The sequence below is a fragment of the Nematolebias whitei genome, chromosome 7, assembly GCF_014905685.2.
Source record: "Nematolebias whitei isolate Nwh7 chromosome 7, NemWhi1, whole genome shotgun sequence".
Taxonomy (NCBI): domain Eukaryota; kingdom Metazoa; phylum Chordata; class Actinopteri; order Cyprinodontiformes; family Rivulidae; genus Nematolebias; species Nematolebias whitei.
The window spans coordinates 21,703,354-21,714,455 of record NC_056504.1 but is presented as its reverse complement, the minus strand read 5'-3'; the positions used below and the strand labels follow the sequence as shown (position 1 = coordinate 21,714,455).

The 11,102-nt window shown below is 41.5% G+C and overlaps 1 protein-coding gene across 1 annotated transcript in view; it reads left to right on the top strand.

Moving 5' to 3' along the window:
* cdk5rap1 (CDK5 regulatory subunit associated protein 1) overlaps nt 1-11,102 on the top strand; it is a 32,899-nt gene that overhangs the window by 6,640 nt on the left and 15,157 nt on the right. The gene's annotated exons all lie outside the window — the stretch shown is intronic.

Sequence of the window (11,102 nt, the reverse complement as noted above, 5' to 3'; positions counted from 1 at the left end):
TAATTCCATAATGTTGTTGGTAATTCCATTGTAGCAATGCTTTAACCCCTTGGAAACAGAGTCTGTAATCCATTGGAAAAAGTCATATAATCCACAACGGTAAATCCACAATGAATGGAGGTGTTGATTGATCAGCATACAGAGGGGTTCCCTTGGATTGAACTGAAGATGCGGCCACTGGATGAAGAGTGGAGACCAACGTCAGGATTGCAGGTCTCCTCCAGCGGAGGTCGTCACTGGTCGACTTCCAGCCTGTGCCGTTCTGGTTCAAATGTGTCATGCAATTATGTGGTTTAAGGTGGGCTTATGAAGGGGATTTTACATAAGGCCTTAACCTATATGCACCTGGTGTGTAAGCTATTATGATTGGGAACAGCTACAACTACCAGTTAAGGGGTGGAACATGCTGAAAAGGGTAACTATAGGGGTTTATACCTATAGAAGGGTGTTCCAAACTATTTTTCCATTCCTAACTTGGTTTAAGTTAGCTTTACATGGTAAAATATAGTTTGGTTCAATTGTCTGTTGTCTTTTAGACGAACGACTTGAGATTGAGTGTTTGGTTTCCCCATAAATGTTTTTGGAAGTCTATGGCGAGACTCATCAAAAAGAATTAGCTATCCCCCCGAATAGAATTGTTCGAGTAGGTTCGGCTTAAGCGTTGTGAGACCAATGTAGATTATGGTACTTAAGGTAGCATTAATCTACATTGACTCCGCAAAGATTACATTTTAACAAATGAACTGCATGTTGGTATAGTTAAAGGGCTCTTAGTCTCTAACTTAACTACACACAAAATTCATTCTTGCTTGGGGTGTTCAGAAACAATACCAAAAACCAATTAAACGATGTCTCAACATCGACAAAAACAGTGACTAAGCAACCAGTTAAACAACGTTTCAACATTGACAAAAGCAGTGATTAAGCAACTAGAAAACGACGTTTCGGTGCGTCACTCACTCTGAATGTCAGATTTGCTCACGTTATCGCGTCTGGTAACATTACCCTAACTGGCGTCACCCCCTTTCGGTCATGGGAGACCGCGAACACGGGTGAGGACGTCGCTCCATGAGCTAAAGTTAGGCTGTCCTTGAGCAGTTTTAACTGTTTGCGCAGCTGAAAGAGGACTTTAAGGTCTGGATTGGAATCCAGTTCACCTTTCGATGGAGTGTATTTGTCTGGGTCAGTCAGATACAGCATCATCGAGTTAATTGCAGGATCCAACTTCTGAAGTTGGATGATGTCTGGGTCAGGTGAAAATGACTTTTCATATTTTGAAAGAACTTGGCGAATTTTGTCTCTTTCTTCATCAGATGTCAGAGCGTCGGCTTGGGCGATCACCTGTTCAATCTGTGATGAGACTGATGAGGGTTCTTGCTCCTTGGGGGAGCTCCAACAAATCCCTTTCTGAGTCGTCGGACCTGTCTATGGGCAAGACACCATAAGTTTGAGGCCCTTGGTCGACGTCCTCGGTCGAGAAAAGAGCTATGGCCTGTGTTGGTTTTGTGAACCATACTGGCCCAGCTTCTTGACACGGTACCAGGTTATCTGGGAGTCCTCCCAGAAATGGAATGCCTAGTTCAAAATCATGAAAATCAGTGGAAATCAACCATCCTAGCATAGTGTTTTTTGGGATCATCACCTCATCCATGCCTGTGTTACACACAGCAATAGATGTGGTCCTGGAGTCAAGACTCACTTGGCTCGTGGCTTCCACGGACAGTCCCAAGTTGAAAAATGCAGGAGAAGGTTGAAAATATGCCTGTTTATGGCTAATAGCTTGTCCAGCTATGATGTGGATTCGCACCATTAGGTTAATCACCTGAGGTGGTACTGTGGTGGTTTGGTTGCTAGCAACCTGGCAGGCCTCTGGAATGGTCTGCCCAGCCTTAAGGTTTGCTGTGTCTAGCACAGGAGGATCCTTTGTGGCTGGTTTTAGGGACCACAGCACCTTGTTGATGGTGTCCACGTGGACACCCAACCTTACCAAAATGTCAGAGCCTATGTAGGTTGCATGTGGTAAGTTTTGGATCACGAGAAACGGGTGAACCAGTTCTCGTTGGTTCCAGTTCAGTTTTAGGTTAATGACTCCTTCTGCGGTCATTACCTGTGAACTATTGGGAATTAATGGAAAGCGGTAAGCTTTTTAAATTAGTTCTAGACCAACGTGTTTGTGAACCAAGGTTTTGTAGAAAGCTCGGTTAATTGCTGATTTATCTGTCCACAGAGACAGAACAGCATCGTTGGTGTGGGACCCTTGGATCTCTACACCTTTAACTACCAGTGGTAGGTAGTGTTTGGTGGACTCTGACTGCTCCAGCTCACAGAGGAGGCTGTCTTGTTGGGTCAGAGTTTGGACCACCGGGTGGGTCTCTTTGGTTTCACATGATGTCGGAGGAGTACTCACCGGGCTCGTGTCCTCGGCTGAGGAGTCCTTCGCACCTTCCGCGGTACCTGCTGTTAGGCAGTTTGTGTTACACTCCGGAGGCATATCTATTGGCAGTGGTTTGCTCACTTTGGTCCACATCGTTTGATCACCATAATCTATAATCGCGTCAAAGCGATTTATAAAATCCTGGCCAACCAAAAATGGGAATGAGTCAACACGTGTACCGGGTGGTACAGTGTCATTCTGCCAACCTGCATGTGAACCATTGCTACAGCTGTCAGGGTTGTTCTCTTTTCTGAGAGACCCTGCATTTCTATAGCACATTCAGTGAGAGGTATTATCATGTTAACACCGGCAGCGGCTGTCCTCAGCTCCTCGAACAGTTTAGCTGACATAATTGTTATGTCTGCCCCACCGTCCAGAAGTGCTTCATGTGTGAGGACACCTTCGAGTGTCACTGACAGGTACGCCTTTTTGGCGACCCCCCTTCTGATAAAGTTACACAGAAACCTCTTGGGTTTTTTCTGACGCTTCTTCACACGTTCAGCCTTGTCTGTGTAATCTTGGTTTGTCTAAACCGTCAGCACAGCAGTAGCTGTTTCTGAGTGTTCAGCTTTCGATGACTCGTCATCGTTTGTGTGTGAGTGTACCCCCCCTTCTTCCGATGAGGGGTTGTTGGAGGCAACAACAACAATGTCTTGGTGTGTTTCACCGACATCTGTGATGTTGTCATTCGCGCCCTCAGATGTAATAGTGATTACATCACTGCATAGTGCTCCAGGTTAGTTTTCCGTGTCAGTGTGTTTCAAATTTTCTAACAACCTGCGTAATTTCTCTGTCTCTTCCGAGCTCAGAGGTGTAGGGCCTTGTTTCTGGAACTTTTGTGATTTCTTTTCCTCGGTTCGCTTCGTCCGAGGTGGGGGACGGCTAGGTACGTCTTTTGGGGGTTCCTTTTCGGACTTCCCCTGATAATATGGGTCCTCTTGGATCCCATATCTTTGCGTCCTATGCACACCCCATTTACGATAATCACGTTCATCCTCTGAAAGAGGAGCTTTTTTGTCCCAGCGTGCACCTTCATTACGCGGTTTGTTAGTTTGAAAATACTGCTTTTTCTCGCCTTTTTTAGGAGGAGGGGTCAATGCACGCCGTCCTTCCATTTCTAGGGAGTGGGGTTTAACCTTTATACCAGGAAACACCTCTATGGGCGTCTTAGGATGAGAACATGCCTCAAACACATTCACAGCACACTGTTTAATCTCATTGATGGATTTTTCTCTGAAATTTGCCATAATTTGTACTGACATGCGTATGTCAGTGTAGTGAACTAGGCCTGATGTCAAAGGATTTGACCTTAAGGACCATATGGGACAGAAACTGTCATTTCATTGATTTGAATCCAGAAATACAGGTTGACCCATCCTGAGACTTTCTTTCTTGAAAATTCAAGTGAAAGAACATTCTCTTTTCTATTATCATTACTATTTTACAAATGTTTGATAATCAAAGTGTTTTAGTTCAAACCATTTTAGATGTTGTAGTGAACTAATCAATTTTTATTAACTGTGAAACAGTAATAATGATTTTTAATCCTCATGCAAAGTTAGAATTCATGTTAAGGTCTGTTACAGAGTAATTATGCATTTTCTGATTTTCTGTCTTTGAATGAGCAGGGTAAGTTGGTCCAAGGTTGGACTCAACGCAGACAAGTGTTGGAACGAACTGTCTTGTTTTTACATCCTCTCAGACGTAAATAGAGAAGCTGGCACCTGTTGACACCTGTTTTCCGCCAACTCGTCTAAATATCCCTCTCGTCTGTCTAAAAACATTTTCAATCTGTTCCATAACATTCTTGCTGTTTTTCTGACTCCTAGTGACCTCTTACGTCACAAAACACACCCCTGTCTGGTAGATATTGACCAATCAGAAACTCCCAAATGAACCAGAAATAGAGCTCTTTAAAATGTCGGTACTTCCTAGTTCAAACCAGTGTCGAGGGTCGTGTGGAGTTTCCAGTCGGGTCGAGAGTCGAGTTTGGGTCGAGTTGGAGTCGGGTCGAGGGTCGAGGAGAGTCGAGGAGAACAGAGTCGCTTCAGGCTCCGGCTTCAGTCGTTGCAGCTCCCGTGCTGGGAAACAGGAAGATCCTGACATGACCACAGAGCTCTTCCGAGTCTTATGGGATTATAACATCTTCCACCTCTGGGTGGAACTCTGACGGACTCCACTCATGTGAAGTCCACTCGTGAGGTGAACCTGTGTCGGACGGAATACCGTCACTACTTCGGACGATTCACAGCTGTTCCTACGGAGACGCTGAAAGGGTGCGTTGAATGGACTTTCGTACCAGTGGAGACATCTCCAGGTAAAAGAGTTGATTTATACCACCTAAGTGTACTGGGGAAGAAGCTGAGAAAAACCCGGAGAGTGCCGTTCTGAATGCTGACACAAACAAACCCCCTCACCCATCTTTTTCTCCCTCTAAACTTCATCTTTCCATCTTTAAAATTCTTCTATCAGGTAGAAATCATTCCAGATATTTTAGAAATGTCTGTGTAAAGTTCTCATCCACCGCCGTGCGGTCAATCAAAATTGTACAGCTTGCTAAAATTAGCCATGTTGTTATTTTCCATATTTTGCCAATTAATGTAAATGTGTGATGTGTTAAACTTTGATTCTGTTAATAAATGACCCACTGTCGTTTGGTGAGTCAAAGATAATTAACGTCTCACGTTACATTTCTAAATTCAATGCACATTATATACGGTCCAGAAAAATGAAAGAATCCGTTTAATTTATGAATATATCTCATGCATATGTTCATCTACATCAGTGTGGAGATTTTTGCTGAAAACAAATTTAAAACCTTCTTCTTCCTCCATTCCGGTTTCATTTCTGTAACCAAAATAAGCTTGGAAGATTCTTTTGTAATAGACTTTTGGATGTTCATGCTTGCCCTGCGTGACCTTGTCTGCGGCTGGGAAACCAGCAGGTCCCGTGCAGGGATCGTACTCTCTGATCAAAGCTTCACACAGAAGGTTGTAATCCCTTCTCGTTGCATCAGGTAGACGCTCGATGAAGGTGAACACCTCTCTGTCCGAAGTGAGCCTTATCAGACTGATTTTATCCTCAACCGTAGCATTAGGATAACCACTCAGTCTGAATTCAAGGTCTCTGAGGTACGCTTTTGTTCCAGTTGAACCCATTGGACCAAGTACAAAGCGTTGTACATATTTTGAGAGTTTTAGCAGATCATCTATTGAAAGAGGAAGTTTCCATGCACTCTGTTGCATGTTCGGTAGAGGAGACCTGTTCAGGTCTGTTCCTACCACATTAGGTATGGATGGAGGTGTGTGTGATGTAAGGAGATTTGGGTCTGAAACCCAGTGTGTCTCCACATTCTGTCCACGCCTCTCACCATATTTCCTTTCTGCATGGCAAAGTTCAGCTTTGCAGCGGGAAACTTGTGACACTGTCTCGACGTGATCCCGTCTTAATGCAAAGTATTCTCTGGACAACAGCTCTTTAGCATCCCTGGCTTCTGTTAGTGATACATTAAGTGCCTGTACCTGGCTGTTCAGTGAATTAATTTCTGCACGTGTGTAGTGAACCTGATCTGACCCTGATCTGACCCTGATGACCTCAAATCTATCAGATGGACAGGGACTGTTATTTCATTGATCTGAATACAGTCTGAGCCATCTGGTGACTTTCTTTCTTGAATTAATCAAGCAGAAAAGACAATTCTCTATGATCATCACTGTTTTACAAAACGTTTGATAATCAAAATTGTGTTAGTTCACCCAATGTTACAGGTTGAAAAGAACTACTCATTTTTATTTTACATAAACAGTAAGTAATGATTTTTATTCCTCATTCAAAGAAGAAATCAGGTTAATATGCATTTCTTGATTCTCTGTCTGAAATGAGCCAAGTAATGTAAGTGTGTTAAAGGTCGGTTTTCGGTCAACTAAAATGTTTACCGAGAAAGATGTCATGTTTAAACTTTTTCAGAAGATTACCAAGTGTGAGACTCCAAAAAGTCTGAAGTCCTACAATAATCTTTCTGTTTGTTACTAAACAATCCTTGACTTTTAATAACATCTTACATCATAAACCACACCTCTATTCCTGGTCCATCGACCAATCAAAAGCTCTCAAATGAACCGGAAGTCGACCCATTTAAAATGTGGCAACTTCCCAGTTCATGTTGGAACTCCAGAGAATTCAGGAGAATTCCAGAGAAGCTGAAATTCCAGAAGCTGGAGAGCCTGAGGAGATGAAGAACTACAGAGTTGCTGACAATTAAGAGTCTGAGAAGTTCTGAAGAATGAAAGGAGTTCAGAGTTCTTGGGTGCAAACGCATTCAGGATGATCCAGAGACGTTTTGGGATTATAATTTCTGTTTGAAAACCACGTACGACTCTCTGAGGGTTTGGTAGTTCTCACGGAGACGCTGAAAAGAGTCAGAAAGGAACCTACGCCGACGCTGATTTCATCATCAAGGTAGATGGTTCTATTTTCGACCAAGTGTACCGTGGGCAAGCTGATATCTGATGGAGCGTGCAATTTCTGGTCAAACAGATTAATTCCCTCACATATCTGTCTGTAAGATAACTCCATTTCATCTTAAAACTCTCCTCTTTCTCATAAAATCAGTACAGATATTTTAGAAATATCTGAAGCAAAGTCCTCGTTCACCGCCGAGTGATCGATGTCCCTTTTCTGTGAAACTTGTCTGTTATTATTTTCATATTTTGCCAAATTAATGTAAATGTTTGATGTTAAACTTTGATTCTGAAAATAAATGGCCGCATTCACTTTGATGGGTCAAAGATAAATAACGTCTCTCGTTACATTTCTGTTAAATTCAATGCACGACATTACACAGTCAGAAAGATGAGGAACTCGTGAATATTGTATGCATATATATCTCATATATTGTCATACTACAACTGGTGGCACGTACGTACGTGACTACTACACGTGCATCTTGCTGTGATTGAAACATCTGTTCAAAATGTTTTTTTTGTGAGGACCTCGTGTTCACTTTTAAATTGAAGGAAGTGTTCTTCAATTTCCTGGACCACCTCTTTTTCGCTGTTTAACCTTATCTCAAGGTCGTCAGCTTTTTCTACCCCTGTATAGAATGATTCTTTCAGCAAAATTGCCATTTTAGCCAGCTTTTCATAGCTTGACTTTGTTATTTCTGTAGAGGTCACACTCTCTGCAACCTCCTTCAGCTCTTCCAATAACTCATTGTCGTTCATGCTGTCCACCTGTTCATCATATGGAACTAAAGATTCCGTCAGCAGTGCTAACGCTTTCTCTAACCATTCCATTTTGGTCTCAATTTTCTTTTCTGTTCCATCAGCCATGGTCATTCACTGTTCAGCACTTTATCTGGTTAAAACAGTTGCCAGCTTCAGATATTTCAACAGGTAAATATTTGTATTCAAGTGAGCGGTGAGTTTCACACACTTTTTAAGCTCTGGGTTTACACAAAAGTACTGTTATAAGTCAACTTATTCAGAGGAATGGGCACCAATTCGTAGGTTTTACCCCAATTCATGAATATTTAAGTAAATGCTTCTCTGCAGTGTTACTTTTTAATGTGCTTATTTTTAACAGATACAAGAACCAGGCCTCTAAGTGATATTTACTCTAAAGCACTTAACATTAAATAAACCTGCAATTTTCCTAAAAGTTTAAAGCAACTTCAGTTTTTAAACGCTTTCTTAAGCCGTTCTTTTCCAGAAATTCGCTATTTTAACAGTTACTCATTGAACCAGGTGGGGGGAAAAGAGAAAATAATTTTATGAGGAGCTTCAGTCTTTCTTCAGAAAAACTGTTATACTCCTCTTTCAACAGCAGGTGGCGGTGTTAGCTTTATACCAGCAGGAGCCTATGACAACTTCCTGTGGACGTTCTGTTGACATCCTGTCGTTAGCTTTTTAGCTTAAAATTAGCTTCGGCTAAAACTCGGTCAAATCAACATTTCTGAACGGATTTCAAGCTAAAACGTGGCGTTGTTTCAACAAGCACGACTTCTTTGCATGAAACATGAGTTTTGGGAACAGTGGCACGGCACATGTAGTGACTTTAAGCACAGAAAAGGCTTCGGATCACCCGAGACTCATTTCCGGGGTCACGTGACTGAATCAACCAATCATCAGAGCAGAGCGGGGTGGGTTTATAATCTGACATTAGAGGAAGTGACGAACAGATACGTCACTCATCTCTCAGCATATCAGAGCGTTCCACACGGCCGTTTTCAACCAATCACAGAGACAAACAGCGGGGGTGGGTTTTATATCGGTGACTCAGAGGAAGTGACGCGGACACGTCACTCATTTCTCAGCGAATCAGGGCGTACCACACAGTGGTTTTCAGCCAATGACGGATCGTTTTTCCAGCTAGCGTGTTAGCATTTAGCATCAACATTCCGGTCAACTTTTCGCCTTTTAAACTGTCAAAATGTACTATTTACTGTTAAAAAAGTAACGAATAACTCTCAAAGCTTCACTGAGACGGCGCTCAGTCCTTAAAACGTCTCACCATCTATTTAAAAACACTCGTTCGGACTTATCAGAACCGAGCCGGACCAGAACCGGGTCTGCAGAACCCCCGTCCGTTTAAACAGAATCCACGTTTAACACAGCTCTTCAGCTTCAGTTACACACAACAGACGTACATTTCAGCTTTAAAATGACTCATTGACTCTCAAAGCCCAGCTTTCAAAACATCACAGCTGCTAAACATTGCTGTATTTTCTCCGAGCATCTCAGCTGCAAAAACGCTGCGTTTCACACAGCAACTCTCTGCACTTTTCATTTCATGCCAACATGCTAATTCAATTGTTACACGAATACAGTCCATTTATGAACCTGTAACGAGCCACCAGAATGTAGAGCTCGTTAGAGACCCGTACGAGGTCACCAGAACATAGATGAACATATTCATAAATTAAACGGATTCATTCATTTTTCTGGACTGAATAATATCGTGCATTGAATTTAATAAAATGTAACGTGAGACGTTAATTTTCTTTGACCCATCAAATGAATGTGGTCATTTATTAACAGAATCAAAGTTTAACATCAAACATTTACATTAATTTGGCAAATTGATTTCAACAACAACATGGCTTAGTTAGCAAGCTTTACAATTAGAAAACCATACGGCGATGGTTTTCCTCACTTCAAGCTTTACAACAGACATTTCTGAAAATATCTGGATTAATTTCTGGCAGAATAGAAGAGTTTAAAGATGGAAAATGAAGTTTATCTTGAGAGAGATGGGTGAGGGAATTTGTCTGTTATAACCAGAACAACACGCTCCTTCTGGACCCAGCTTAACCAACGGTACACTTTGCGGTTGAAGATCGACTCTTTACCTTGGCAGAGGATAATTCCGACTTCGGTGTAGAGTTGCCTTCAAACGCTCTCCAGCGTCTCCGTAAGGATAATAGGGAACCGTTCGGAGTCGTGAGTTCACTTCAACATTTGAAAATGGTTTGAACTAAACACACTTTGATTTATCAAACCATTTGTAAAATAGTAATGATAATAGAAAAAGAGAGTGTTCTTTCAATTGATCAGTGCAGGACACTTAGAAAGTCTCTGGATGAACTTAATCTTGTGTTTCTGGACTCAAATCAATGAAATACAGTTCTTGTATTTTAAAGTGGGTTCAGGCTCAGTTTGAATCTGTTTCCTCAACGTTTCATCTTTATGGTTAAAATGCTAAACAGTCAAAAACGTTCTCATCATCAACTCCTTTATTAAAAAAAACATTAATCACCACAATGTTTGTCTTTTTTGTCTTAGAGCTGTCATTTCTAGCCCGAGCCCGAAGCCCAGAGTTCAATTAAAATAGCCTTGTTCTATATTTTTCCAGATAATTTTACTCTAAAATATTTTTGTTCATCTGTACAATAGTTTATCTTTAGAGTTGATTTTTAAGCTATTTTGTTAATATCCATTTGGTGAAATAAGAAATCTTATGTCTTCTTTTCTTTGTAATACTTTTTTAAAAATATATTTGCTTTCAAAAGCAGTAAAAGCTTAATAAAAAAGTTTTTTTGTTGTTTTTTTTGGGGGGTGGGGGTGGGGTTTCAGGCCTGTAATTACAGTTAATCCGTCAGTTTCGCGTCAGGCTCGGAAAAAATAATACGGGTTCAGCCCGGGCCAGATTTTTTTAGGCCCGAATGCAACTCTAGTTAGTGTTACACCAGAACAAATCATGTTTTTCTATCATGATATAGAAGTTTTTAATTATTTTATCAAAAACTGATAAAACAGCCTACTGCTGCATACACTGCTGTTCTACCAAAACATTCAGCTCGTTCAGGAAGACGTGCATGACGACGCTTCTTTGTACCGTTTGTCCTTTTACAAACATTGAACTTTACAGATCTGTTACAAATACACAGACCTCTGACACAAACATTGTTCTCATGGTTCTCTTCAGCATACTGGCTCTATTTTTGTTTTATTAAAACTGCTTTTCGCTAATCTTTTGCTACATTTAGCTTTTAGCTAACTTTTTGATCCTTTTAGGAGTTACTGGTACTAAAGTTTAGTGGTTTGTTTCCGCTAACCTTTAGCTCGTGCTGTTTCTTGGGGCTTGAACATCTCAGCTTCAGCTTCTTCAGCTCAGTTCACCACGGTGTGTGTGTGTGTGTGTGTGTGTGTGTGTGTGTGTGTGTGTGTGT